At 39.4% G+C, this 26,640-nt stretch overlaps 1 long non-coding RNA gene across 1 annotated transcript; it reads left to right on the top strand.

Annotated features, from left to right (window-relative positions):
• The first annotated feature begins 24,765 nt into the window (after positions 1-24,765).
• On the top strand, positions 24,766-26,204 carry LOC117957333. Its single transcript, XR_004659479.1, has 2 exons — positions 24,766-24,965; positions 25,865-26,204. It is a non-coding gene; the product is annotated as an uncharacterized LOC117957333 (long non-coding RNA).
• The last annotated feature ends 436 nt before the right edge of the window (positions 26,205-26,640 follow it).

The following is a 26,640-nucleotide window of genomic DNA, read 5'->3' on the forward strand; positions in this document are numbered from 1 at the left end:
ACGAAACTAGGCCTTGGGATTGTACCCTAAAACCGCAATCACTAATAACTCCTGTACAATTCTTTCAACTGTGAAAACACGTTTCACTCAGGCACATGAAGCAACAAAATCCGTAGTTTCACTCAGACAGTTAAAGTGTGCAGTGCAGATCAGCTCTTAGCTTTGCTCCAAAGTTTTCTAAAATGTGGAGCTTTTCGGTGACCTCTTTAGCGGGACAAAGGAGACTGCAGATCGATTCGTTACACCTTTTTAGCGAGGCTTGTGGTTAAGGGGAGGGGCTCTGAATCCACAAGAGGCTCCATTAATAGCCTACACTCCATCCTAACTATTATCCACCATAAAGTGTTTATAAAGGGCACACAAGTAGGCTAATGTTACCTCAAATGAGACAGCATGATTTATCCGTTTACTGCTGGATAGGATAGTGAAGAAGATAGAAGAGAAACAAGTCTAAAGTTCTTTTTTATTACTAAGTGATAGAATCACAACATAACTCGGATGGCATAAGAGCTGGCTCAGTTTAGACTGGATGCGCTCTTCAGTCGTTTGCGGCCAGCCATGCGATTTTAGGACATCATCCACTCAGGTACACCGGCTTCAGTCCGGGCTACGACCGAAGGTTTGGACCGGATCATTTACAAGAAACTGGATTACTACTTTCTGGAACGCGTCCTGGTTGAACGTCTTCTGGTGAGTTTCTCACGTTTTCTCAGTGAACAGGCAACAAACACCCGGGTGTCTCCTCCTCATTACGCACAGCGGCGAAGCTGTTTTGTGAACATTTTGTGCGTCTTTACGCATTTTGAGCCACTGCCTGGCTGCAAAAACTGATGAACTGCGCAGAGAGGATGTCTGAGGTCGTCTATTATCTGGTAAAAGAAATACCAAGTACCGCCCCAACATCTGTCTATCCCTGTCTGTCAACGCGGCCTGCCCGCTGATTGATGGAGCCGACTTACGTCACTATTATTTCCATCCCGAAGTCTATACGCATACAGACGAGCTGCAGATAATAGATTATTGTCCTTTGTCTTGGAGATGCTTTACACTAATTTAAAATGTACTCATTCAGACTGATCACATTGAAAACCTGATCATATAAACATGAAACCAATGCTATGTTTAATTTGAATGCCTTATTTTGCAGCCTATGCTGGTTTACTTAAAATAATTGTAAATACTGTAGTTGGATATTAAGTAAAATGTTTTGCTTTTCTGTGAGACAAACTCATGCAGTGACTGTGCAGTGCAGGACTATGTTCAGAAAGGTATTGGTAAATGTTGAAATGTTGAGTGACTAAACACTGAGAATAACATGAAGCGTCTGTCAGCGTATACAAGTTAAACTATAGACTATATTGATGTAGTCATTTTACTTTTTTGGTATTAATTTAGTGAGTAGGGCATCCTTTCCTGTTTTAAAGGTTGCATGTTTTTAGGGAGCAGTGACACCGTAGAGGAATCACAGAGGAGAAGCTTGTGCAGGATCTGATCCTGGGCCAGCAGGGGGGGACATGTGGTTCAAGAGGCAGGGGTAGTAAGTAACCATCTGTGCATTGAAATGTCTGCATGAGCAGGACTTATTCAGAATTACAGCACGTTCAAGCTTAACAATTTCAGGTTTCATGTTAAATTGACAACGTTTTCTATTATACGAACACTTTTTCTTTCTGTAGTAGCTTTCTCTTCCTTTCATAGTATCTTGCTTATTTCTTTCTTTTCTTCTTAGTCCCTTTAGACGGCACATATACTAGTGACCGAATTTATTTATTTCCACAAGTGTCATTTGATGTATATTTGTGTGTATCAGTTGGGGTTTTATTTTATAATAATTTACTAAATACTCATCCCTGAAAGTCACAGATATTTAAACACTACAGCAGATCAAAAAAATATATATGTATTTACTGATTGGGAAATTTATAACCTATGACCAATGTGTTTGATGTACAGTGACTTTTATTGTGTGCGTATTTCTCCGAAACAGAAAGCCACACACAATCAGGACATCATGATCCAAATTGCTTGCTACAGTAGTTACACACCACCCGTGATGCAACCACACATGTCCATGTGCATGTATGACAAAAGCCGAGTGCACAAACAGTTGTTTCCCACCACCCCCAACTTGTATACATGAAGCTCCTCTTCAATATACTGTGGCACAGTGACAGCGTGATGACACGTCATCCTGTTTCCTTCTCTTCTGTGTGGCGATAGTCCCTCAGAGCGGGTGACAACATCCATGTAGTTGTCACGTATTTTGCATGTATTATTCTCTACTTTCTTTTGTCTCGTCTTTTTTTCCTCCTAGGTCTGATGTGATCATTAACAAAGAAGTTCTTTTTACGATCGGGATCGTTTTCCCAATGAGGTGAGGGACCATGTTGAAACTCATATGACCAAATTTTGACAAAAATACTTTTTTCCCATGTAAATTCTTCAACTGAATAACATTGTGTTGTTCCCATAAAGGAATAAAACTAAAATAGTATACATTATATGCCATCAATATACATTTACTCTTATAAATGTGACCAAATAAGTGTTATAGTGAGTGAGGAACATCATTATTTATATTAATAATGTGTCAAATATAAATGTTGTCAACTGTAATGCACATTTTTCACATAAACTCCCAGGGTTGCAATTCCAACGTAACTATTTTCCTTTGGACCATGTATGCCATCTATTAATTCCGCAAATTATTTTTAAAATGTAATGAGGTTTAAAATAAAAAAAACAAATAAAATAAAACCACGCTTCGAGGTTCGTGTTCACATTTAGCTAAAATCATGCAACACAAAGAAATTTACAAATTTCAAAATGTCCGGAAGTGTTATTATCACAGTGAATATGACCTTCTCTCCTTGTTTCTTCCTCTTTGTCTTCTCTATTCATCATAATCTTCACCTTCTATCTCTATCCTCCCCTATTTTATCGTCATCATCATCCTCACTGTCACAGAGAAATTCCACACTGAAACGATATAAAATATGTGTCGGAGCCACACACTAGCATGATTTAAGTCATGTAGCTATCTTGTTTAACTCGAGTAAACATTTATCTTTTTTTGCACTGAAAGTATACAGATTACTATATAAATAGACTATCTTTTAAATCTTTGCTTTATGTGGTAATATTGATTCATTTAAGTTCAAACATAAGGATATATTTAGCAAATATCAACCAAAATCATCAAGATATAATCCCAGAATTTAATTTCTACCTCTTAATCTTCATAAATAATTAATGTTGTATTGCAGATTTTGGCCTGTGGCTAACCATCCGGACAATTTGCAGCCATAAACCTCTCATGTCAAAAGGTATGTATATACGAGTAATGCAGATCAAATTTGCTGTGTGTTTGGGGGGGGGGGGGGGGGGGGGGGGGGTGTCTAACGTGGTGTTTAACTTCTCTGTGAAATGCTTTCTGATTAAACTCTTCTTATATTTTAATGTAAGTTGTCTCAAGAACTGCAATAGTGCCAGAGGTCTAAACTTCTTCTTGGTGGACTGAAATAGAGTGTAATCTTTTCCCTTAGTGTCAATCAAATAAGTTAACATTTGGAATGACGAAGGCTTACAGTTTATGGTAATGCCTCTCTCCATAATCTTGAGTAATCTTCAATCAATGATGGGTCCTATCAGATTCCAGACACTCATTGACAGGTTGAACATAAGAATATATAATAAAAAATTAATAAAGAAGAGGCTCTAACTTTGACATGAGCTATATCTCCACATCTATCAGATAAGACTGCATAATTAAAATGCCAAGTTTGAGTATGGAGAGAGAGTGAGAGAGAAAGGTTTTGATATTTTATTGAGATTTCTTTTTCCCTTGACTTGTTTAACGTGTAGACTTTAAACAATGAATGTCGCTGTAGTTTTGACAATGCAATTAAAGGTTTGTAATCCCCGCCTGAGCTTTTTTTTTCCTGATTTTGTCAGTTTGGAAGAAGAATGTGATGAAATGCTGTGGAGCGGTGAATGATGCAAGTTTATTAAGGATACAAGTACCTCGGGGATTCAAGGTGTTGTTTTATAGAAACTAGAAAGCTGAAAGGAGTAGACGCAACTTGAGATTGTTTACATGAACTATGAAATAATTGTTCAGCAGAATTTCTACCGAGCGTCAGAAAGCCCAGTATTGTTACTTCTTTTAAACACAAGCTACATATCACCACAGGCAGAACTTTATCTGAGATTTCACGTTTCAAAATACCAGCCATGCACACGCACACCCTCTATTCTGCCTTTCCCTTTTGTTTTCCCCTTACACAAGCACTCCAATTAGCATTTTCTGCCATTAAGTAGGAAAGAGAAACAGCCGAATGTTTATCTCACGAAGCTCATTTTTCTGACAAGACTCGTTGAGTTCCCCATGAAAAAAATGCAACAGACTCAATATTATCCTCAATGTTAACATGATCTTCTTCACGTGACAATTACCCGTAGCTCTGTCTGGGGAAACTGATGTGACGATGCAACCACGAGTGTTTATGAGAACAGTTGTCAGTCTGCATTTGTAGCAAATAAAATGATTCAAATAGTTTTTGATGAGAGAACACAAGCAAAGAGGATTATTTTCTTTTTCAGCGACATCCTGTAATCAGCTAAACATTTTCATTTTGTAAATATTTCCACTTCTTAGATAGAGGAATACGCTTCCATGCACAGTATGACCTTAACACAAGGAGCTCCCTATAACCTTTTGTGGTAAAAACACACCAGAGTCTCTTGAGGATTACATGCAAAAACTGTTTCATAATGTTCTGATACACAGTAAGACTACGGTTAAGAGTCGAGCTATTTTGCATTCAGCGTCCTTACATGTCAAATTAGTGGATCCTAATCTTTTATCTTTACTCTTAAATTTAAAAAAACGTAAATCTCAAATTGCACAGATCTCTTGCTGAGGGCTTTGGCTGCAGAAATTGGTCATTATTGCTGGTCTACTGTACATTAAGGAAGAAAACGTTCTTAAAAAGGTGCTTTTTCCGACATTAAAATGACTTGTGTGCACAGCGCCTGTCGATCCATGCAGTTTGAGGCATATATTTATGAATAGGAACCTTTAATTAGGGCTTGTGTTTCCTCCCTAGTCACATTGAGGGATGGTCCTAGCCGACATTCATTAATGATAATCACCAAGAGCGATGGCATAGCTACAGGCCAAGTCTCAGGGGACCCGACACTTGAAAAGAAGCATTAAATTACACAGAGGGACTCTTTAATTGCAAAAAGGAAAATATATAGCCATCATTGTTAAATATGATCTTTTGTAAGCCTTTACGGGTTCAAGGTTTTGTGTTAAGGTTTCTTATCCTCAAACTCTTGCAAAGGAATCTAGAGCCACATTTCTGCAGGAATACACCACAGGGCGCTTTAACAAAAGTACTGATTTTTACCCCGGTTTTCTTAGTGCAAACCAAGCAAAAACTGTTAACATATGACCATTTTAGACATTTGCATTTGACACGGAATTCAAATGCAAGTTGCATATCAAACTCCTCAACTTTGTACATCGGCTTCATTGCTGCAAAGCAGGATTGTGTGAGACGGGAGCCGACTGTCATGGGACCGATGGAAAACAGCCAGTAGGAAACACTTGTACTCCAACAATCAGCACTCAGCACCGTTTGAGGTCGCCCCACGGTATGTTCACATGTGTGGCCCTCATGCGAATGTGATGGTTCTGTTTGCCACTTGCAACTGTAGGACATCTGCTCTGTTTGAAGTGTTGAGAGCCACTGCCACCGTATGCATTATGTTAAGGATTTCATGAATTACATTTAGTTAGAAAAGATTCAGCATTCCATTAAGGAATCAATCCTAAAATACTTTTTGAAAACAAGGAAGGCGATAAACTGGACTTTTATTTTATTTTAATTTATGCATTTATATTTTGCCATTCTGTCTTCCTTCTTCATGTTTTACCCATCACCTTACTTATTTATGTATAATTCTGCAATATTTATTTACTGTTTTTTGTATTGTGTACACTGGAGTTTTCTTGTTCTTGTCCTCATGGAGAGTGCAGGGGAAGCAAAAAAAATAATGTCCATACTGCTAACATCCTTTGGTCACGAAAGGATCTTGATTTAAAAAAAAAAGTTGAACATGAACACACACATTGACATACACACATTTGTACTCATACACACCCCAAACTCCTGACCTAATTGCTCACTCTCACTCAACTAATTAATCACAGCTGACTCAACATGGTGACAAGGTTAGGTAGGTGACGTTCTCCAAAAATCTGTCTTATGCTTTGCTTTTCTTTCTTTCCTTTACCCTTTCTAGCCTTCCTTGTTCCTTTCTTTGGATTGTTCTTTTCACAACTTTTCATTTCTTGATTTTTTCTTCTTTCCTTTTATTTTTCTTCCACTTCACTCTTTGCTTTTTTCCATATTTCTTTCCATATCAGTCCTTTATTTCTTCCCATCTTACTTTTTCCCTATCATCAGGTAATGTCTAGCTTGAATTCAAATGGGAGATTGTAACTTGGCCCACATCTATTTTTACCTGTTATGGGGGGGGCTTTGCAGAGGTGAGAGTGGGCATGCTGGGAAAGAAGGAGGGTTAGGGGCGGGGTCACAATGCTCCATTAATCAAAAAGAATGACACTCATGTCGTCCCTGACAACCATCCTGCCAACCGCACGTCTGTTCCCCTCCTCCTCCATCCCACTCAAACAGGACAACTTAGTAATGGGGAGGGGGAAGACAGAAAAGAATGAGAGAGAGAGAAGGAGGGGAAGGGGGGAGAGCCAACTTTATTAATCAAGCATCTCAGATTAATTGTTATGAAGTGTCACCCGTAAATTCTCCATTTGGATTTAATAATCTTGGAGGTAGACTTAACAATCTCTGTCATGATTTGAGTTTTATTGAAGAGGCTGCAGAGAGAGAGGGAGAGATGGAGAGGGAGAGAGATGCAGTGACACAAATAGCTTCTCAGCGGACAGTCCCTCTCCGCATGACAGTTATGAAATACAATTATCAGCCAGATCTGCTTAAGAATTCATCAGCTGCACCCCTGCCTTCCAAGGAAAGAAGAAAAAAAAAATCCTACATACAAAGAAAGTCTTAACTGATAAGACTTCTCTTTTCCCCGCAGCCCTTAAACTATCATCTCAATTTTTCTGTCTCCGACATGTTAAGTCACTGGAAAGGTATGGTACACAAATTGCTTTGAAAGGCCTTATGTGCATTATATTAAAGCATAAATCATTAGGTAATCAGGGAATATGGTATATGACACCAAATGCAAATCACTGAGATAGTGAGCAGTTTGTTTGAAATGTATTACCCGTTGGTTTGCATCAGGGTCAATAATAGCAGGTAATCTCCGCATGCAGAGAAAATATACTGTCAGCGAATTGTACAACTCCCTGTCAGCTCTCAAAAGTACCAGACTCATAAAAAGCAAATGATTTCAATCAACTGTCGTCTAATTGCAGTCATATCTTTTGAAATGGCCAAAAAACAGCCACTATGTAGGTTCACAGTATGCATAACATTAGCATAGCTTTGCATATTGCAATAACATTAATGGTAGTTTTATTGGAGGCTTGGGTTTTCCTGCTTTTTTTGCACGTTGGCATTGTCTTAAAGGAACAAGGACAAGGCAGTCCATTCGATAATTATAGAAATGGTTTTACTCAACCGTCATTAAGACAATTTAACAAAATGCGACTAATTTCTACCTCAAAGTGCAGCATATGGCCTTGTTCCTATCTGAGAACAATATTTCGTCTGATCCAGCAAAGCTCTTTCCTAAAGAAAAGTAATCTGCCCAGCGAGGATTGGTTGACAAAAGACAGATCTGAGGGGTAGAAAACGACTGTCTTTGTTCAGAATAATAATGGAAAGTCTTTATGTGACAAATTTTTGGAGAAGCTTGTTAAACATGTGCCTTTAACTACACGTTTCCCTCCGCCAGATATCATCCTGATCAATGACGCCCCGGCTCTGTGAAAAATTACGATAGCTGGAGCCGCGGTAAATGTTTTAGCTATCAACACTGCTTCATCCCCCGTCACCAAACACCATGGCCAATCCTTCACTGACACTACATCGTGCCCTCCGCCTGGTTAAATCCAAACCCATCTTCTCCCATCAGTAATTGCAGTTGTCTGCCTGTGATGTGTGACTTGTGAATGATTCCCTCACTCCAAGCTCATCTGTTTAAAGTGAGCGTGGAGCACTAATTCAATGAGATGGTGAAGAAGTTTTCAAATAATGGGTTGACACTTGAGAACTGCAGGAGGCCGGACCGCGGGCAACCCCTCGGTGTATTTACACGCACTGTAATAATGTGATTAAGACCGGAGGACAGCTACACAAATTACTACAACAATCAATGTTAACTTTTATTATATGAATTACGGTTGTAAACAGAGTATGTACAACTCCATAAACTGAAAATGATTAAACATCTTACTTTTAAATTACTCTTGTCATTTAAACTCTTAATCAACAGAGTGGTTTGTCTGAAGTGACGCATTTAAAGGAAGAGCTAACACTGCATTTAATACATTGCATTACAGAGTTCTTTGAATTCAACAACAAAGTCCCTGCATTTTCTTTCATTTTGTTTTCCTATCACGGTATTCTTGTACTTCACATCATTCTGGACTAGCAAACAACTAACAAACTTGTGTTATTAGATAAGCAGGCTTTGTACATGCCTTAACAAACATCAGTCCGGGTATTAACAGTAACTGGGTTATTTGTGTATGAACAAATGTATTGATTTCTTAAATCAGTAGATAAAACTCCCATTAGGTACGTTTCCATCCACACTTTTTGTACAGTTTCATTTTGCACATAAAAAAACAATTAGTGGAAATGCAAAAATGTTTGCAAAACAGTTTTTATGCTGAGCCGAGGTGGAAAAGATCACATACTGGAAAAGGATTTAGTTTTTTCTGGAATATACCTTTAAGAGATAGCCAGACCAATGGGCCCCGTGTGAGTTAAACGGTTGTGACTGGTCCGTCCAACTTCTGGATGGCTGGAAGTCTGTTTGAAGGGGAGGTTTGGTTTTTAGGTGACTTTGACGCTGCTTCAATGTTAATGAGAAGAATAAATAGAACTGTGGTTTTATCTGGAGTGAATGTATTTCTAAAGAATAGTTACAAACTATTTGTTTTGTCATTTAATGTACAGCTAAAGCACCGAAAACCAATTTGCTTTTTCGCTAATGTAAAAAAAAAAAAAAATCATCAATCAAATTTGTAATCTTGTCACATTGTTGCTGGAAACCCACAGATTTACATTTAATTTTGCCAATCTTTGGCTATGTTTTGGTTGTGTCTCCTCCTTCCTGTATTTCCTTTCTTTCTTTGTTTTGGTGTGGAAACGTGGTTGCAGGGAGGGAATGTGGCGGAGGTGCACTGTGCTGTCTTCAGAATGTGTAGTGTACTTTTCTGTATATTTTCATCTGGACCAATGTTTTGCACTTTTGCCAAATAAAAAAAAAAGTGCTCGCAAAAAAAAAAAAAAAGAATTGTGCTTAACATGCTAAAACATTTTATGAAACCATTTTAGAAACTATTCTCTACCACAGTTCTGCCTCATCCCACCTGCAAATCAAGCACCGTGCAACATTTTCAACAGTATGATACATTGTTTCTACTGAATAAAAAAAAAAAAAAAGAAGATCCAACTCTCCACCCCCCTCCGTTCATTGCATCTGCCCCAGTGGTCAAGGACACCCATATCAGTGGACGTCAGGGTAGGCTCCATCCATCAGAGGACTATGGGTAATGGAATCAACCGGTGACAATGATCATCAGCACTGCAAACAATGGCCCATAAACATCCCTTGACAAGTGGTCAAATGCAAGAAAGGGGAGTTAGGGGGGGTCGGGCGAGGGTTTGAGGGATTGTATGTGAGCATGTGTGTTTGTGTGTGTGCGTCCACATGTGTGAGTCAGTCAGACAGAGAGAGAGAGCGGCGGTAACACGAGGTGAAGTAACAGAGAAATGGGGAGGAAGATATCTCCCTGGGGATGATGTGGTGGGCCAACACGCTACCTCTGAAAACAAATGTCCCCTGTGGGTCGGAGTTCAGACATGCCTCAGCTCATTTTAAGAGTTCGCTTCCCCATATTTTCTCTCTATCTTCCATTTTCTTGTTCCTTTAAGATGGGTTTTTATCTGAGTTTTGTTTTATCAGATTTCTAGCAGCTGTGAGGGCCAGGGATAACCAGAGAAAGATGTACATATACACCTTTGCCTGCTAAATATAGAAAATTCAAAAAAAAGAAAGAAAACTTCTTACCCTGACAAAACACTTCTAGCTGTAGCCTAAAATTGCTTGCTTCTGCCAAAATATTCAAAGCTAAATGTGTCCAATAATTGTTTCCCTTCCCTCCCAGTTAGCACTGAATGAAACCCAATTAGAGAGAAGTTGAGGATTTCAAAGAAAGCAGAAAGTTTTCAATGTTTTCAAACTTTCCGATCGCAAGAAGTAGTTGCTGCTTTTGTCAAGCTGGGTGATTTGTTTCGTCATTCTTTTTTGTGTCAGATGGTTTCTGTCTCTGCAACACACACACACACACACACACACACACACACACACACACACACACACACACACACACACACACACTTAATTAGCCATCATTTGTCTCAGCTTTCTCTCTTTTCTGCTGTTTATCCAAACGTCAGGAATGACACTGGCCAATTAGTGCAATGAAATAGTTTAACCCTATCTCACACTTGGAAAATTACAAACCAAAAGAAAAAACAAAAAGATATTTGCTCGGAGCTCAAGGACTAGTATGTCTGTGTCTCTGTCTGTGTTTGAATATGTGTGTGTGCGTGTTTCTGTCTCTGTGTGTGTTGAGGTGTAAGAAAAAAAGAGTTCAAACTAACATAAACTGAATAAGAATACATAGCAGGTATTTGGTAAAGATATTTTTGTCGGTTTTTCTTCATTAAGTCAATATTTTTGTGGAAATGTATTTTAGGCTCATCACACAAAAGAAGACTTTTATTGACACACAAAATGTGTGATAATGTGATCGAGAGAATCATTATTTTATGTTTTGCAGGCAGATTAAATTGACCCTATGATTGGCTCACTCTTCAAAAATCCAGGGTAACAGCTGGATAATTGGTGCCATAGTTATTCACTAATTGTCTTCAGGATTCAAATTAATAATTGCTAAAGCTTTAGCTGAAGTGCACATCTAAGTACTCTTTGTCGTTTACTTGCATCTTCCAAAAAACCCTCGGCAAAAGGCAGCTGAGACGATATCATTAACAGTCTCTCCAAATTGAAACAGTCATCAAGAGTGTCTTTAAATGTCTTGGGAAGCTTTTTGTTGAGTGCAAATGACATCTCGCTCATTTTGCTGGTGGCTACATGACTGATGTGTTGAATAAGACAGTCCGTTTTGACGCTTTTGAAAGCCGCGGGTTTGAAGTATATGATTCTGAAGTGCCAGCATATGCTTAGTGAGATAAGTAATTTGACACACAGACATCACAGACCTGCAAATCTTTCGTCTGGCTGTCTTGAGTGTCCACGTCGGGCGCTTTTTCAAGAACACTTTACAACTGTCACAACTGACTGTCAGCGCACAAATGACACACACAAACGAGCTCATTTTGAACACAGATTAAGACAGCTGTCATATCAAAAAAATATATAAATTCATCCAGACTAAAAATACCATCAATTTGATCTCAGGCATTTGCTCTTTAAGAACCAAACAATCCCCCTTTTTAGTGTTTATTAGAGTAATTAAATTAACTAATCATCCTTGGGAGTGAAGCTAGATTTAAAGCAGGAATCATTGAAAACAACATAGCAATAACACAGACGCTCAGATGACAGAAAAGCTTCCCCTGCTGTTATTTTTCTCTCTCAATAAGACATTTGACTGAGCAGCATAAAGACACAGAATACGAATAGACACATGAATGTATATATATATACATGCTTACACACAAACAAATGCACATTGACACACATGCCAGCCGGGGGGGTAAGAACTGCAAACGAAGTCGCTGACATTGTGGCAGTTCTTTGGCAGCGTTGTGCAGGTGTCGTCTGCACACAGGCTTCTGAATAAATGGATCTGAAATGATTTACCTAGGGTATGTGCCACCTGAGCACCGACAAATGCACCGCTCCCCGCATACACACCAACCGCAGCATACACACCCCCACACACACACACACACACACACACACACACACACACACACACACACACACACACACACACACACACACACACACACACACACACACACACACACACACACACACACACACTTCTTTCCTCCCTCACCATTGTTCGCAAAGACACACTAACACCAAGAAAATCTGGCAGACTAGCATCCCATTGTGTTGTCCTGACTCACATTATCTGACAAACACAGACATACCAATGTGAGTTTTTATTGTACAGTTTAGACTCATTGTTGTGATGTGAGTTATACCCATTTGTTTTCAGACATAATGGGAAATATGACTGAGGTCACACTAAGAATAGACGATTCCCTCACCTCAGCTTCTCCAGCAAAGTCTGCAGCATTATCCGCTGAAATATACGCTACTACATGCTAACAACAAGAGACATCTCTACCGAGGCAGCAGCACACAGGACGATTGGCTTAGGGCAAGACATCCAGATCACAGTGGCTGTGTCACCTTGAAGCCACTTACAATCATCCTGGAGAAGAGTACATCTGTTTTTGTGACAAAAACGCAGCATATGTGAGTTAATAAATACACTGTGTGTAAACTGCTTTTGCTATTAAGATTTGTCTTTGTATGTTGTTTCATTCTAAAATGATATTACTATCATCTGATGAATATGATGATGCCTTTGTTACTAGATTTGCTCCCATGACAGTGCAACACACAAGACTTGTTATTTAAGAGCCAACTCTTTTAAGGATGTATGGTAAATTATGTGGGTGTTTAACGTTTTGGAGTGACCTGTTCATTTCACAAGATTAACATAGCATGCACATTAACATTTGTGATACATCACAACAACATGGCTTTCCCACCAAATGCACAAGTGTGACATTTAGCGTTCTGAATTCCAAAGGAGAAAGCAGCTGCTTAAACCATTGTGGCATGCAATTTCTAAAATCTTTTCCCCAGAATTCACAGCTAAGTAAATTAAACTTTGACCCTGATTACCTCCATAGTGCACACCCAAGGGAATTATGTCTGGAGTAGACACAAAGTTATGTTATCAATTTAACTGGCGAGAAAAATTGAGAAAAAAGTCCTCCCGGTACCTGCAGAGACGTTTTTTGCTTTTTTAACCTACGTATTCATTGGGTCTCGGGACAGCCTGAGAAAAATAGAAATTCGTGTTATCAATGCAGCCAACGAGCAGCCGACAGGAGCTGGTTGTAGGACGACTCAATCACTATGAACAGTTTCTAATTTTCTATCAGACTATAACTATTCGAGAGTCTGCTCTTAAGACTTTGCTCTAATTTTCTGAACAATTAGGGCAGGTAACGAGATAACTGCTTGGATTTCAGGACTGTCACAATTTTTTTGGGACGTCTGCTCACCCTATCCATGAACATGACATAGTCTACAACAAATGTATGGTCTTTAAACAGCTTTCAAATGTTTGGAGAAATAATTACCGCAATCACTTTGGAATCAAATGTGGCCAGTGTTGCATCATTATAAAGTTCAAATTCAGTTTTGAGTGAATGTTTCACTCAATATGGAGAAAGAACTAACAGAAAGTACGAGACGGAGAAATGTTTTTACTGGCCTGGTATACAGAGGGTTAACAGTTGGACTGTCCGGCTGTAATGGGAGACACGTTCCCGGGCAGATGGGCAAAAAAGTTGATACTGACGCAAAAGGAGAAAAACAACAAAGTCAAGAGGTTAAAAACTGAGGCATCACAGAGATACATCATCATCCCACCTCTCTGACACTCTGTAGGGCTTGACCTTACCAGGCTGCTGGGTTGTCAGAGTGGCGTAATCACGTAGTATAGGCAGACCTGCCCTGGTCTGAGAACACACACAGCCCTGACTCCAACCGTCCAGCTAATATATGTGCATGACAAGGTTTTTTTTTTTTTTTATTGGTAATTTATTATTTCAGTTTGTTTAGCCTCATCTCACAGACATCACATTGAATATATGGATTAAATAGAGCATTGAGGTATTAGATATCTTATCTACACTGAACAAATATACAAACTGACAATAATATAGGCTACTTATATATAACTAGACTACCATGAAAAAGGCAGCTGGTTTGCAAGGAATCAAATGAACTTTTATGACTAAAGCGTGAGTACAGTTACGATGTGAGCCTGTTTATAATGTCACAGTTGTACTTCCCTTATGAAGTCACAAGTTATCCCACTAAATCATACACTGATCAATCATACACAATCACAGAAAAACCTTGATTGTGATAATGTATTTTCCACACACAAAACCCCTGATTAAAAAAAAAAATAATACAGTTGTATAAATTCCACTGCCGCCCACAAAGCTCAATTTAAAAGTGCGACTAAGAACATGAGTATCTTTAGAGCCGTATTAAAAAATAGTACTGACCTTTCTGTGGTTGTGTGAGTGGACATCAAACGCAACTTTTTAAAGTCTCAGCCATGTAGAGTGCTATTAACATATGCCGGTCTTAATAAATGATCTCTGTCATATTATTAAAAAAAAAGAATTAAGCACAACTCTACAATTTCATGAGCCTGTAAAGGTGAAGGCCATGCATATTAAGTTTTTCATGCACCGTGAACTTTTGAAGCATGCTACAATAGGTTATATAATTAATTTCTGCAGGGATCCCAGAGCTATATATTCTCAACATGTACCTCATTCTTAAAGGGTGATAGTCCCTTGGTTTCAGAGGGTGTAAAACTGATCTCCATTATCATATTGCAGCAAGGTTCAAAGTTCAACATTACTGACTCCCACTCAGTAAATGACCTTGGAAACAGATTAAATAACAGATACAAAGAGATAAACCAAATTAGAACAACATTTTTTTTTAAAAATTACAAGAAGCAAATGATGCACCTGTCATAACTTATCAACTATTTTTCTGTTACATGACCTGTAGCGGTTTATGGGAGTAGGTCAACATATGTAGTGTGTAAACCAGCATGGTAAGAGTATTAGCAGTTACTTCCCAGTCGTCTATGTCATCAGTGAAGCAGAAAACAGGGTTGTAGATTTAGTTTATCCTTTTCCCCACTGACAGCCATTATACACTTGTCCGTCTTACACATCTGTACCTGCACATCTAATCTATTTGCATTCAAATGAAGGATAGAGGGAAGCTGGCTATTTGCTCAGAGCCCATGTCACATTGCGGTTGTTTACTGTAATCATCTGGTTTACTGATGGAGTTAATTTAAACCTGCATGACATCCTCTGCGTGCATAAGAATGCAAAATCATTTTGCTCCATTTCTTGTGATAATTGGTTTCTGGGGCACTTTTTCATATCTTAACATCATTCGCTCTTCTCATCTTTTACAGACACAGATTTTCATGTGAAAGAGGTCTGACAACCTTCGGACTCAAGCTCTTAAATCCAGTTAACATTAAACAAGGTGATTATGATTATAAAAAATCTGTTTTGTCAGTTGAATGCCATTATTATATACATTCTACACATATATTACTCTGTGATCAGCGCTAAAAATACCGGCAACAAGTCAAACCCTTGTGCATACACGCTGTGTACATTTTAAATATCGACAGACTCAATAAAGTCAATTGGCATCAGGCTCAACCCTCTGAGTTCCACAGCAGTGGTTGGTTGAGAGTGTACAGAGTACCAACAGACCAAAAGCTTTTGTTCTCCGAACAGTGATATCCTGTTGTGATTTTCATTTGAGTCACAGTGTGTAATACTTGCTAATTTGATAATCTCATGCACACTCACATGCTTTTCCAGCCCTTCTGATATAGATGTTTTAAGCCCAGTTAGTCATGGTACATACTTTTTAATCATGCCACTTTAAGATCAATTAATGAATTGTAATAAGTTTTTTTTTTTTTTTTCTTTTTGGTGAAATATATAATTTGCTGGTCTGTTTTATGAGAAGTCCCCTTCCTTTGACTATACCAGTCCCTGTGCACACTGTACAGACAACAATCACCTTGAGAACTTTAAAAGTGATGAACAGTCTAAATCTGCTGATTATGAGACAACCCATGTTATGGTAATGAGAAGCTCCTTTTTTATGGGATTTATAAACAAAGTTATGGGATGCATCTGCTTTAAGATTTGACCAATCTGTCATTTAGTTGACACTTACAATTTGCTCTATATCAGAGGTCGCGCACCCCCGGAGCAACTAGAGGTGTCTTGCACAGGGACACATTGGTTGATGTATCGCAATGGGAATCAAACCCAAATCTGCCACACCAAAAACATTTGTCATATCCACTGCGCCATCACCACCACCAAAGTGGTGTTACGTTTGCAGTCAATTGTGTCAATTGGAGACAGGTGGTGGGGGCTGACTTTTAGGACAAATATTGAAGGTCTTGAAGGAGAAGTGCTGTTCCTTGTGAAGTGGCATGTATTTTTACCACAGACTCACATTTTACACTTCTTTGCCCACTATTACCAGCTCTACATCTACACAGATAACACTGAATACAGGTAAGGTTGCACTCTGGAATGAGCCTCGACAGCTGAAAGACGTCAATACGAGAAGCCAACATTTCTATGTACTTGACCCTTCCCAACTACTTGCAGTCGACACCAATATTGCTTGCTGTTGCCACTCAACATGTGACAGCTGAATGGACACGGATGGAAAGTTTGGTTCTGTTTCTCGCTCTTCCTTATCTGCCTCTTACAACAGAAAAAAAAACAAGCAAATCCAATGCACTTGGGGGGGGGGAACATCACGCAGCAATAGCATCCACCAATAGCACTGTCAAACAACGCCATCTCTCTCGGATGTTAAAAGCTTTAAGAGCTGAGGCCTCTGTGACATCCATTGCCTCTGGATGTCAAAGATGGTTGAAGACTTGAGAGCAGGCCTCTGTTTTAAAAATACTATGTGTGGGTGTGTGTATGCGCACGTCTCAGAGCAGCAAGTGACATTTGAGGGGCACTTTACAGAAGCCAGCGGTTGCTAGGGATCTTCTGTATCACCTAAAGAGCCTTTGTCAGTCATTGGAAACCTGTCACCTTTCGGGGGGCCGATACGGTAGGGGGAGCCGGCTGACAGGTAGGAATTAATAAGAGGTGTATGACAGCAGACCTCAGTGCTCTTGCGTATGTGTGTGAGTCGGCGTGCGTGTTTGAGAGTGTGTCCACATGTGTGTGAGTGAGGTCCTTTGTCTCAAGAGGATGAACCACCTTCTTTGTCATCCGGATGCAGGAAAAATATGAAGAGCAATATGAAAGAGAGACAAAAGACTCAGGATTTCTTAACGTTTTGACAAATATAAAGTTTTTGTTGCCTTTTTTGTGTTAAAGTGCTTAATTTGTTGGCTTAATGAAAGCACCAAAGAAAAGAGTGATGTCATTCCAATAGCCAGTTCCTCATAGCTGTACTGATGTGGGATTCTCACAATAAACACTTGTGCACATACGCACAGGGATACAACAGGGTGGGAAACAATCACACAACATGTTTTCACCTCTGCCTCCCCGGTTACATGAGACCACAAGTACGGAACAACTGAAGCTCTTCAAACATGGTGCAAAATTACATGTGTCCCCCTGCTTGTGTGTGTGTGTGTGTGTGTGTGTGTGTGTGTGTGTGTGTGTGTGTGTGTGTATGTATGTATGTATGTATGTATGTATTAGTGTGTGTTTGTGTGCGTGCTTGTTGATGTAATAATCTGTGTTCCCTTCTACATTACACAGTTCTCTATTGCTGTTAATGAGTTCTGTCAATGTTTCTGCATCTCAATTACACAACAGAAATAATAGGCAGCAGCGTGTCGGAGGAGTAAATGTAAATGTGCTGTATTTATATAGCGCTTTTCCAGTCTTATCAACTGCTCAAAGCGCTTTTACATCTACAGGAAACTTTCACCATTCACACACATTCATACACTGTGGCCGGGGCTGCCGTACAAGGTGCCACCTGCTCATCAGATAAACATTCACACACATTCACACTCCGATGCGCAGCACCAGGGGCAACTCGGGGTTCAGTGTCTTGCCCAAGGACACTTCGACAATGACTGCAGGGGCGGGGATCGAACCACCTACCTTCTGAATGGCAGGCAACCGCTCTACCACTGAGCCACAGCTGCCCCATCACAAGTACAGGGGCATCACAGCCACAGAGTCAGAGAGACCAAAGAATGTCAATGCCACATGGTGACCTTTTCCTCAGCCGGTAAGATGTAGCATCGCCATCAAATGCTTATTTCAAAATCAATGTTTAAAAATAAAAAAGAAATAGGATTGTGATCACCGTGGCCACTCAGTGATATCATGTGAAGACAGAAGTCATCTTTAATATGAATCATTCTGATCATGCAAATCACTGGTTTTCTTCTGAGGCTAAATGAACTTTTAGCTAGTAGTTTTATAAGCTACAGACCAAATGTTTCCTTTGCATACGCCATATTATATATGATATGATTGTGCTAATTGATAGTGATACAAAAGACAACCTATGGCACTGGGACAATGACATTTTATTTAAAAAGGCTCTAAACATGATTTCCCTTAACTATGTATTACTATATGTATGAATGGAAATATAAAACAGAGTCAAACTAATGGAAAAGGATGGTCTACAAGCTAACCGTAAAACTTTGCTAGTGCTAGCAAATAAATCCACTGATTCACTTTGTTCTGTGCAAAAACTAAATTTCAAGTTAATGAGTTTACAGCAGTCTGAGTTTGTCAAAGCTTCCAAAGATGTTCTACCTACACTAAACAGACTACGGTATAACACACTCTGACAATCATTTAACTGAATGTTGTTGGATGGAGTTAGTTGATTTCCTATATATTATCTAAAATAAATTCTCCTGCCTCCTGTCCTTCAGTGGGGGGGATCTTTAGGGTGCTCTCTTGTGCCAGACTCAAACTAAAAATGTTCCCTTCAGCCGAACAACTTGTGTTATGCTACTTACTTAATTTTCATTGGAACTTTAAAATATTAAAACGTTCACTTAAACATCCAGGATGTCTTAAGGGAGCATGTCTGAAACATGTTTAAGGATTCAACTGGCTTGCTAACAGGCTTGACTGAACTTAAGCACCTAAATGTACAGGGCATGTGTGAGTTTATGCTCTTAGAGATAAACATTTAAAAAAAATCCACATTTCTTTTGACGACCAAAGTCAGGCGGCCTCAGAAACAAACCCAAGGACAAGGAGAAGTGAATAAGAGGAGAAGGTGTTAGAGTGTGTGTGTGTGTGTGTGTGTGTGTGTGTTTTCATGTGAGTCAGTAAATTCTGATAGCACGATGTTGATTTAAATAACTGACTCTCTAAGGATCTGACATAAAACTGAGAGAAGAAGAAAGAGATAGAGGAAAAACTGAAAAAACAGCCTTCACCGAGTGAGTTTATCAGCTTGGCACCTGCTACTGGAACATTCTTGATGAACCAAAGGTTGTCTTCATTAAGCGCATTAATATTCATGACGCATGGTAATTCTGACACAGAAAAGGTCTTGGTAACCTTTTCGCGTGTGAGGAAATTTTTTTACTTCTCAAGGAAATTACAGTCCAGCAATGACTTAATTAATGCTCGCTTTCTTGGCCACGGTTTGAGGGCCCGTCAGTTTGGTGCAGCACTGGCTGTCAGGCATGCCGAGGGCTCGGGGAGAGAAGGATTGAGGAGAGGAAAAAGACAGAGAGGATAAAAGAGAGCAGACAGATGAAGTCAACATGCACTTGTCTTACCCACAGAACATGGTAATAGGTTTACCTTTTGCCTTTAGAGTTATTCGTTTCTCTCTCTCACACATTTTATTTTACCCTCTTACCCTTTCTGGCTCTCTGGCTTTTTGATTTATGAGAACAAGTAGTTGACCCAAATAGATTAGAAATATTAGATGTGCAATCCATTTGAAACAGATTAAACATATAATATGTACAATAGTCTTGCCGTTTGTTAATCACTTAATTTATTTTCTCTTATTTAAACCAACCGTACAAGACTCTCATGCTTCATCGCGTGGTTATGACTGACACAACTAGAGGATCTATTGAGTGAAACCTCTGTAGAACTGTCTAATGGATGACAATGTCCCGTTTCTCCCTTTCAATGCACGAGCACATGAGCACACGTGCGCGAACACACGCGCACATGTGCGCACACACACACACACACACACACACACACACACACACAGTTTCCAATTTAGTGAATCATGGCATGTCCCGCTCTAACATTGGGCAGTAAAAAATGTGAACATAAGGTAGCATTTCCTTTATCATGTCCCATAAAAATAGCAATTTGCCCAAGCCCTTGTAGCACAATATGGAAGGCGGTGTGTTTGGATGATAATGTTGAGATGACAGATCATTCCATACAGGGAGGTTTCTCTGCTGTCTGCCTGCCCCGTGCAATAAATCGCAGAGGAAGACCAAAAGAGAAAGAGAGAAAGAGGGAAGGAGGGAGTAGTTGGAAATAAAAAAGGAGGGAGGGCGTAAAGAGGGACAATGAGAGAAGACGAGCTGGGGTCAGGGATGTTGTGGAGGGTAAACCCACTAACACAATATAATATGTACAAGGAAAAGAAAACATTACCGAGCTATACAGAAACAAACCTGGACATAAAAACATTTTTCTCAGTTGTAGGTGAAAGATCTTTAAAAATAAATCTGATTATCTGCATTTGTTGCATTTGTTTTCTGTTACCTACCATCAGATTCACACATCACTAAAGCCACACATAGCGTGGCATGTTACAGTTCATCACGTGCATTGTTTAGGTGGCATTAAAATATTGTTACTGTAAATATTTTACTCATCAATCCATTTATCTACTTCAAACAAATGACTTGGGCTCCAGTGGGCATTTGTGAATTTGACAGTTTGTTGAATATGTAAATGCAGTTAAGTCAGATGCTGAGACTGATAAAGTAGCTTTGTCAATGCGTGTGTGAGTCACACTTTTTTATGCTCAAGATGTGTGGATGTGTGCGTCTCTTCTGCTGTGCTTTGTTGCTTTGATCACCCTCACTCGGCTCATCGCTCACTGTAAAACCTGCCTCAAGGATTGGTGTGTGTCTGTGTGTGTGTGTGTGTGTGTGTGTGTGTGTGTGTGTGTGTGTGTGTGTGTGTGTGTGTGTGTAAACTGTGTCCTAACTATGTCCAAAGTTTAGTTTTATTTGTGTCAGCGCTACACACTAACAGTATGTCTCTCAACCTATGCTGCTGTGGTCTATACAAATCCACTTCTGCAGCATATAACACAATGTTTAAAACTGTGTTTTAAATTCTGCACACACACATGCAACCTGAAATACTGCCATTAAATATGATAGTATATTACCATAGCTACAGAAAATGCTCGTTTCTGGTTGGCTGGTAGGTGTAAACTATCAGGACACCTCAAACAGTCCAGTCAACCTTTTAACCATTGATCTAAATCTAAGCCTTTCAATTTGTTAAAAAGAATACATCCAACTAAAATAGACATTTTATATACAGACTCCCAAGTTCCCTTTGCTAACTGGCCATCTCATCTTCATCTCAGTCATTATAATCTTGTATCAGAATGCCCCATCATGCATTATTGCAAAGGTAATAATACTGGCAGACGGTGTTGAGGACTTTGTTTTTTGCTTTCTAACCCACAAATGGAGGAACTCTTATATAAGGCACATCTTTAGCCTCAGCAGTTCAATCAAGCACACATCAACTGTTACGGCACAATGGCCTACAAACACTTACATTTTACTGTTTGTGGGACAGATACAGTCCATTAGTTTCACAGTTACAGGCCCTTGATGACAAATAACACTGAATGACAAGTGGAGTACCTGCCTTTGTGCCTTTTTCAAACATGGTACTCAACCCTTAATCTGTCCTGCCTACTGTCTTTTTTTGCCCGCTCCATCTCTCTTTCCCCCACTCTCTGCCTTGTATCTGTCTGCCATTAGGCAGATAGTTGCCGGTCTCATCTGTATCATGTCTCCGACCATCCCCATAGGAGCACCACACAGTTGCTTGCTTAAGAATTCAAGAGCTACAGCCCCATCCCACTCACCGATCCCATGGATCAAACTGACACTTGGTCAGCATCAGCACATTATGAACTATGGCCACCTGCCACTGCAGACACATTGTTCCCTCTGTAGTAATGTGAAGAATATAGAGGGGACGGGTGAACTCAGCCTGCTGACAGCTTATTCTCTCTCTTATCTCTTCTGTTTGCGCCTATGAAAAGTGGACGGTAGGACTGCATTGGGATGCGAGAGTGTGGATCATCCTATAAGCTTGGGTTACCTTTCCTGTATCCTGACCTTTACCCAGAATTCAAATGGTTCAACTAAAGCTGAGGTCAGCTTTGTTTGTGCGGTCCTTCTACATTACGGTAAAAAACAAAAACAATAGAAACCCAGCTGATATGAAATGTTTACAGAAGCACAGGTCATATTTAAAAGAACCACGGTCAAATTTTTAGTGCATTTTTATGTTTCTTCAAAGTCATAATAAGCTCTAAAAGATAGTTGTCATACCCATGTAGAGAAAAAAACTGATCCAGATTAAGACCTAACTAGGGCTCCAGCTTGCATCTGGCTGCCCCCAATAATTTAATCAGCCAAACACATGAAGTAAAGCAGAATTTGAAGTAACAGATTGTAATACCGCTACACCTTCCAACCCCTATGAACGCAGTTTCTTTGGATTTTCATCATTAAGATGCAATCAACAGTAAAGGAGATTTAAGTAATGACCTCATTTCCAAAGATGAATTGGACCAACACTGATACCAATTTCTTTTATTTCCTATTTCTCAAAAAACCAACAGTCTGAGCCAGACAAATGTGTTTGTGCTTCCGCTGAAAATATAGAGCAGTCCCTCCAGGATTTTGCAATGTCAAGATCACTCCAATTCAACCAATCACCGGGACTTTGGTGTGACTCGCAATTTTGACCAATCCTTGCCACCTATTCGCAAATTTTACCATAACTGGAGTTTATCATGACTTCAACCAATCCCAGCAGTCGTGGCCATATTCATATTCTTGTTTCTGACAAGACGTGCATGTGACTCGAACATCTCACATTCACCAACAAATTTACAGCAAAAGACTGTGCAAAACATTTCAGACCATCCTGCCAAACTATACATTTTAGCATCAATGTACGCTGTAACGACTTTTAACTATAAATTCGCTGAAAGCTGCTGCCGTTTCAATCCTGTTGGCTCTCTGCAGAGGAGATGAGACGTACAGTATGACCTAAACTGAGGAAAGCTCCACTCTTTATTGTAAGTGCAATGAAAAGTTTAAGTCCAATAGGTACTTTATCAAACCATATGAATGTGTGTCCCAGCCGAGTCCAGGATAGGAAATTAACTAACATTGTAAAGATCAACAAGCCATTGATTCATATGTTCAAATTTGAGTCATTCTATCTTTTTTTTTTGTCTTAACGAGGGACTAAAAGAGGATTCTCTGGACTGGACTAGCCACAGCCCCCCTTTAGGATGCCTAACTTCTCTTCAGACCCAAGATCCCATTGACACCCTTCATGTATGACCAGGTGGCATCCATTCATTAAATAATGAAACATGTGATTAAAGTGACTGATGTCCAGCCATCTATTCTCCCAGGTCTCCTCTTTAATGCCGCCATTAGGCTCTTGTGTCCAAACTTAGCTCATCAAACGGCCTCATTTATGGTGAACTGGCAGTGTGCAGTCTACTGAGCCAAGATTGAAGAGCAATTCACATCATCCACATTTGGATTTACACCTACTGATTCATCTGATAGTGACACTCCAGTGTCTAACCACAGCATGTAGTCAGACAATGGAGAAGAATGAGAATTTTGGATTTTCTCAATGTACATCTCAGCTTGTGCACATATCCAGTCTCCTTAGTCACTTCAACTGTACGTGTTCTCCTTGCAAATACTTTATCCATTTTTCGCCTTGTTTTTAGATACTGAATAGTTTGAAAAAATATGTGCTTAGCAAAAGACATGGATCTAACAATATCTGGCATTTGTAAGCATCACTTACTGACTTTACCATGCAGCTTCAAACCCAAGGTAACAGTGCGCTGATTGATGGTACCCATTCCTTAGGAACATTGTAGCTTTGGGCTGGGCGATATGGCCAATATCTATCCCAAATCTTCTATCCCGATATAGATCATCTCATATCTCGATAATGTTACAGGCTATATCACAATATAGCATGTTTTCTGGTTTTCAATTCAATAGTCCACATGAAATAACCAGATGGTAAAGTTTTTGTTTTCATATTTATGTGAAGATGAAATATGTGACAAAAAGTAGTGATTATGTTCTCTTTTTTTTTTTAAGAACTTGCAAAGTGAACGCAGCGTGCATAAGAATGTATAGTGTCATCCAAATGATGTAAATATCGCCTTGCCATGCGGGGCACAGGGCGCGAAAGAAAACTTCACGACTGCGCACGGGCAAAGGGATTAACCCAATAGCAATAGCTCTTGGATGGTATGGTCTTGGAAGCCTATATGAAATAGAACTCTCTCGTGTTATTATTGTTTAAAGGTAACTGTAATGATAAAACTGACAGGAATCCAATTTTTACGTTTGAATTCATTTAGATGGAAGGCCAACAACATCTCATGTGGTCTCCAGAGCAGTGGCACCGCTCTCTGCCATGTGGTGACATTACTGTAACCTGGCATGTCAGTCCAGTCCATCAAATGTGGTGGCTAAGTGGAGGGGGGACCCCAACGTGTCACTAACAGTCGGGCATTACAGACAGCTAAATGTGCTAATGGCCTAGCTAATGCAGTGGTATTCACTGGTGGGTTGACCACACATGCACACAGTACGCATGCATGAAGTGATCCCTACATTTACCTCCCACTCATTCTGTCATTCAGTCACATATGAGGTACTAGGATATTCACTCAGACATTAACACAAAAATGAGAGAAGAGTTAAAGACACTCATATACTGTAGGTCATGCCCACTCACATATTCTGTCAGTCAGAGGAACATGCAGATAGCTTTAAAAGGAAAGGTGAGAGAGTCTACCCGTTCGATCATAATGTTGTTCAGTCTTCACCTCTTTTTCTTTCTAAAAAAACTAAATAAAAAAAGGATCACAGGCTACTTCCCAGTAGAGTTGAAACAACTAATCCCTTAATCAATTCCCAGCTTCTCAAATGTGAGGATTTGCCACTTGTCTCCATTTTCATGTGATAGAAAGCTGAATTTGTTTAGGGCCTGAACGCCGAAAATGCAGATTAGCGAGAGTCCATCCAACGCTGCTTGCAGCTTTTGATTGGTTTTGGAGTGCTAGTTCGGCAAAACAAACAATATGAAGGAATCACCTTGTGCTCTGGTTGTGAAAACGCAGTGAAAAATGCCCATCACAGAGTTCCCAAGCAATGAATTGATTAATAATTGACATATTAATTAGTATTGAAAATATCCGGAGTGTCAGCCCGGGGTCACGAAGAAGCTTCCAAATGTGTGAACAAATAATTTGGTGTTTACTTTAACGTTTTACAGAAGGACTGGACCACAAACGTCAATATTTTCGGTTTCACATTTTGTCCTGTGATTTTGCATACAGTCATAAAGCCTTTTCAGATCATTTATAGGTCCATAAATATGTGTATACAATGATCAAAGTCAAGATTCATAACGGGCATGCAAATACATGACTTACGCAGTTTAGTCCTGTCTCACTATAGATTACCTCACGCTGTTGCTGTTCTAAATACAGCTTGTTCCCGGTCAGCTTGCCTGGTTAAGTGAAGATAAAGAAAACTTCCCTGCCAGGACCTGGAGATCAAAACTTGACATCCTTGTATTTGTTACAAGGTTCTACCTATGGCATCTCTCTGCGGGACACTGTACACTCTTGTGGAAAGACGGTAACACTGATGCAAGGCTTTGAAAGCAGCAATTAGCACTCCTGGTGGTATGCTGGTGTTTTTTTTTTCTTCTTTTCTTTTCTTTTACCTTCCTCATTCTCTTCTTCAACTTCCCCCCTGGGAATAGCTGTTAAGAGATACAATTAATTTTTTGACATAAAAATGAAAGTGTTAATTCACCTGTGATAATTAGAGCTATTCTTACCGCATGTTGATGAATGTAAAAATGCAGTGTTTATTTATTAAATAATATTCGCCCTGCCGTCAGAATGAGAGCTCTCATAATTGTGTGATCACGACTTAAGAAGGAAGTCTCAAAGAAAATAGATTATAGAGCTGCCCAGCAGTAATGAAACATTGTCGAGGAACTTTCAGAAAAGTTACAGCATCTTCACTTTGATTTTCAGGAGTTTGTTTTGAGTTGAGTTTGTTTGACGTTAAGGTTCATATTGATTTTGTAGACCACACTGATGAGATGTATGACCAACAGCCTTAAAATAGCCTTTACATTTTGAGTTTTCTCAAACAAATTACAATATTAATATTAAACCATTACCATACTTAAAGGTAATCCCAAAATTACACCATTAGCA

Source organism: Etheostoma cragini, chromosome 14 (assembly GCF_013103735.1).
Source record: "Etheostoma cragini isolate CJK2018 chromosome 14, CSU_Ecrag_1.0, whole genome shotgun sequence".
Classification (NCBI taxonomy): Eukaryota; Metazoa; Chordata; class Actinopteri; order Perciformes; family Percidae; genus Etheostoma; species Etheostoma cragini.